The sequence below is a fragment of the Tasmannia lanceolata genome, unplaced genomic scaffold, assembly GCF_043159265.1.
Source record: "Tasmannia lanceolata isolate RefF3 unplaced genomic scaffold, GAP_Taslan_0.1 ptg000132l, whole genome shotgun sequence".
Lineage (NCBI taxonomy): Eukaryota > Viridiplantae > Streptophyta > Magnoliopsida > Canellales > Winteraceae > Tasmannia > Tasmannia lanceolata.
In genome coordinates this window covers 80,001-85,000 of record NW_027518808.1, presented here as the reverse complement: position 1 = coordinate 85,000, position 5,000 = coordinate 80,001, and positions in this window count along the sequence as shown.

Genomic DNA, 5,000 nt, shown 5'->3' with positions numbered 1-5,000 from the left:
ATGTGCAGATTTTGGGCGTTTTTGCCTGGATAGGCTAAGGAATGGGCATGCTTTGGGCGTTTTTGCCCGGATAGGCACCGGAATGCTTGGCCTTGGCTTGTCCTAGCAAGGCATTGCTGGGTTGGGCTCCCTTGGCCTTTTGGGCGCCTTGGACGATGTCTTGCGAAGACCATGGGCACAAGGCCATGGCATATGGTGAGGAAAGGACCACGGTTGCCAAGGTTAGGCACCGGAATGCTTGGCCTTGGCTTGCCAAAGCAGGGCATTGCTGGGTTGGGCTCCCTTGGCCTTCCGGGCGCCTTGGACACTGTCTTGGGAAGACCATGGGCACAAGGCCATGGCATATGGTGGGGAATGGACCACGGTTGCCAAGGCTAGGCATATAGAGAGGAATCGCATTTTTGCCCGGATAGGCACCGGAATGCTTGGCCTTGGCTTGCCATAGCAGGGCATTGCTGGGTTGGGCTCCCTTGGCCTTCCGGGGGCCTTGGACGCTGTCTTGGGAAGACCATGGGCACAAGGCCATGGCATATAGTGAGGAATGGACCACGGTTGGCAAGGCTAGGCATATAGAGAGGAATGGACCACGGTTGCCAAGGTTGCGCAAGTTTTGGGCATTTTTTGCCCGGATATGCCCAAGTATGCCCCGATAGGCCCGTTACGCCCCGGTATGAACGCGTATGCCCGGATAGACTCGGTATGCCTTGGGATACATGCGTATGCCCCGATAGGCTTGGTACGCCCCGATATGCGCACGTGTGCCCCAGTAGGGCTCGGTATGCCCCGGTATGTACGCGTGTGCCCCGTAATGCACGTTTCGCAGATCTCCCCGCATGTCCCGCCCCTATATGTAATACTTACTTACTTACTTACTTTCTTTCTTGCTTGCTTGCTTGCTTGCAATGGTTGGGAGTGCCCGGCATGCCCCGCTGCAGAGACCAAGGGCGCAATGACTTGGCACCGCGGATGCCGGGACTCCGGCACTTCCCGTGGCACTGATGGTTGGTTCCAAAGACAAAAGGCCGTGCAAGGCCACCGCACCGCGGATGATTTTGCTCGTGCTGGCGCCGTTGTGTGGCCAAAGAACATGCGCGAATGCTCGTGTCGGAAGGGTTGGTGTCCTGGCCCCGCGGGTGTCACGAATGCTCGGTTGCGAAGACCATGGGACCAGAGCCATGGCACGTCGGATGATGGCTCCAGCTGGCGCCCCGGCACTTTCTGTGGCATTGATGCTCGGTTTCAAAGACAAACGTGCGCAGTGCCAGGGGACCGCGGATGACTGCTCGTGCTGGCCCCGTTGGGCGGCATTGATGGTCGGTTGCAAAGAAAATGCGCGATTGCTCGTGTCGGGGCCCGGCAAGCCAAGGCCAAGCGAGCCATGGCACGTCGGATGATGGCTCCAGCTGGCGCCCCGGCACTTTCTGTGGCATTGATGCTCGGTTTCAAAGACAAACGTGCGCAGGGCCAGGGGACCGCGGATGACTGCTCGTGCTGGCCCCGTTGGGCGGCATTGATGGTCGGTTGCAAAGAAAATGCGCGATTGCTCGTGTCGGGGCCTGGCAAGCCAAGGCCAAGCGAGCCATGGCAACGCGGATGATGGCTCGCTAGTGCTGGCGCCGTGCACAGTGGCCTCGCACACTCGCCCTGCACGCTTCCCTTGCACGCAGCCTTGCACACTAGCCTCGCATGCGAGCCTTGCACCCTAGCCATGCAAACTAGCCTTGCACGGTAGCCATGCACACAAGCCGTGCACATTAGCCATGCGCACAAGCCCCGCACACTAGCCTTGCGCACAACCCTTGCACACAAGCCATGCACTCGAGCAATGCACACAAGCCTTGCACTCAAGCAATGCACACAAGCCCTGGACACTAGCCTTGCACACGGGCCTGGCACACAAGCCTTGGGCACTAGCCTTGCGCACTAGCGTTCCACATGAGCCTTGCACACTAGCCTTGGACACTAGCCTTGCACACAGGCCTTGCACACTAGGCATGCTTGGGCGAGCTGATCCCGCATCAAGTCGACGGGTCTAGGCATTCTTGGGCGCAGATCCCGCATCGTCTCGTCGCGTCTGGGCGCAAACACGTCGCGTCTCGTTGCGTCTTCAGAAGTCGTCGCTAACAGCACCTTTGGTTGCCACTGGTGGTTAGGCTGGTTGGTTGCGCAAACCCTATAGGAGGGTGGCATGCTGGTGGGCGTTTTTGCCCGGATAGGCACTAGAATGTGCAGATTTTGGGCGTTTTTGCCTGGATAGGCTAAGGAATGGGCATGCTTTGGGCGTTTTTGCCCGGATAGGCACCGGAATGCTTGGCCTTGGCTTGTCCTAGCAAGGCATTGCTGGGTTGGGCTCCCTTGGCCTTTTGGGCGCCTTGGACGATGTCTTGCGAAGACCATGGGCACAAGGCCATGGCATATGGTGAGGAAAGGACCACGGTTGCCAAGGTTAGGCACCGGAATGCTTGGCCTTGGCTTGCCAAAGCAGGGCATTGCTGGGTTGGGCTCCCTTGGCCTTCCGGGCGCCTTGGACACTGTCTTGGGAAGACCATGGGCACAAGGCCATGGCATATGGTGGGGAATGGACCACGGTTGCCAAGGCTAGGCATATAGAGAGGAATTGCATTTTTGCCCGGATAGGCACCGGAATGCTTGGCCTTGGCTTGCCATAGCAGGGCATTGCTGGGTTGGGCTCCCTTGGCCTTCCGGGGGCCTTGGACGCTGTCTTGGGAAGACCATGGGCACAAGGCCATGGCATATAGTGAGGAATGGACCACGGTTGGCAAGGCTAGGCATATAGAGAGGAATGGACCACGGTTGCCAAGGTTGCGCAAGTTTTGGGCATTTTTTGCCCGGATATGCCCAAGTATGCCCCGATAGGCCCGTTACGCCCCGGTATGAACGCGTATGCCCGGATTGACTCGGTATGCCTTGGGATACATGCGTATGCCCCGATAGGCTTGGTACGCCCCGATATGCGCACGTGTGCCCCAGTAGGGCTCGGTATGCCCCGGTATGTACGCGTGTGCCCCGATAGGCCCGGTATGCCCCGATATGCACACGTGTGCCCCAATAGGGGTCGGTATGCCCCGGTAGGTACGCGTGTGCCCCGTAATGCACGTTTCGCAGATCTCCCCGCATGTCCCGCCCCTATATGTAATACTTACTTACTTACTTACTTTCTTTCTTGCTTGCTTGCTTGCTTGCAATGGTTGGGAGTGCCCGGCATGCCCCGCTGCAGAGACCAAGGGCGCAATGACTTGGCACCGCGGATGCCGGGACTCCGGCACTTCCCGTGGCACTGATGGTTGGTTCCAAAGACAAAAGGCCGTGCAAGGCCACCGCACCGCGGATGATTTTGCTCGTGCTGGCGCCGTTGTGTGGCCAAAGAACATGCGCGAATGCTCGTGTCGGAAGGGTTGGTGTCCTGGCCCCGCGGGTGTCACGAATGCTCGGTTGCGAAGACCATGGGACCAGAGCCATGGCACGTCGGATGATGGCTCCAGCTGGCGCCCCGGCACTTTCTGTGGCATTGATGCTCGGTTTCAAAGACAAACGTGCGCAGGGCCAGGGGACCGCGGATGACTGCTCGTGCTGGCCCCGTTGGGCGGCATTGATGGTCGGTTGCAAAGAAAATGCGCGATTGCTCGTGTCGGGGCCTGGCAAGCCAAGGCCAAGCGAGCCATGGCAACGCGGATGATGGCTCCAGCTGGCGCCCCGGCACTTTCTGTGGCATTGATGCTCGGTTTCGAAGACAAACGTGCGCAGGGCCAGGGGACCGCGGAGGACTGCTCGTGCTGGCCCCGTTGGGCGGCATTGATGGTGTGTTGCAGAGAGCATGTGCGATTGCAAGTGTCGGCCGGGTTTGGGTTCCCTTGGGCTTTCGGGTGCCTTGGACGCTGTCTTGCGAAGACCATGGGCACAAGGCCCCGTCCTGGCCCCTTGTTCGATTCGCTCTCGTCTTGCGCTTGCTTCCAAGGTCCTCCATGACCTTCCCCATGGCCTTGCTAGATCCCCCCCATGACGCATGACCTCTGTCCGTTGATTGGTTTTGAGTGCACACCATGCCCGGCTTGGCACCGTGTTGTCGCGTGAGTGGCATTTGGATCGTGCATGCTGGTGGGCTACCTGCCAATGCGCACAAGCCTTGCACACTAGCCTTGCGCACGAGCCTTGCACAAAAGCCTTGGACACAAGCCTTGCGCACAAGCCATGCGCACAAGCCTTGGACGCTAGCCTTGCACACAAGCCATGCATACAAGCCTTGCTCACAAGCCTTGGGCACTGGCCCATCGCAGTAGCCTTGCACACAAGCCTTGCGCACTAGCTTTGGGCACGAGCCTTGCGCACTTGCCTTGGGCACTAGCCTTGCACACAACCCTTGGGAACTAGCCTTGCGCACCAGCCTTGCCCACAAGCCTTGCACACCAGCCTTGCACACTAGCCTTGCATACAAGCCTTGCACACTAGCCTTGCACACAGGCCATGCTCACTAGCCTTGGGCACTAGCCTTGCACACAGACCTTGGGCACTAGCCTTGCGCACTAGCCTTGCCCACGAGCCTTGCACACTAGCCTTGCACGCAGGCCTTGCACGCTAGGCATGCTTGGGCCAGCAGCTCCCGCATCAAGTCGGCGGGTGTAGGCACGGTTGGGCGCAGATCCCGCATCGCCTCGTCGCGTCTGGGCGCAAACCCGTCGCGTCTCGTTGCGTCTTCAGAAGTCGTCGCTAACAGCACCTTTGGTTGCCACTGGTGGTTAGGCGGGTTGGTTGCGCAAACCCTATAGGAGGGTGGCATGCTGCGGGGCGCTGGAATGCGCAGGCTTAGGGCGTTTTTGCCCGGATAGGCACTGGAATGTGCTGGTTTTGGGCGTTTTTGCCTGGATAGGCTAAGGAATGGGCATGCTTTGGGCGTTTTCCCCGGATAGGCACTGGAATGGGCTGGTTTTGGGCGTTTTTGCCTGGATAGGCTAACGAATGGGGCATGCTTTGGGCGTTTTTGC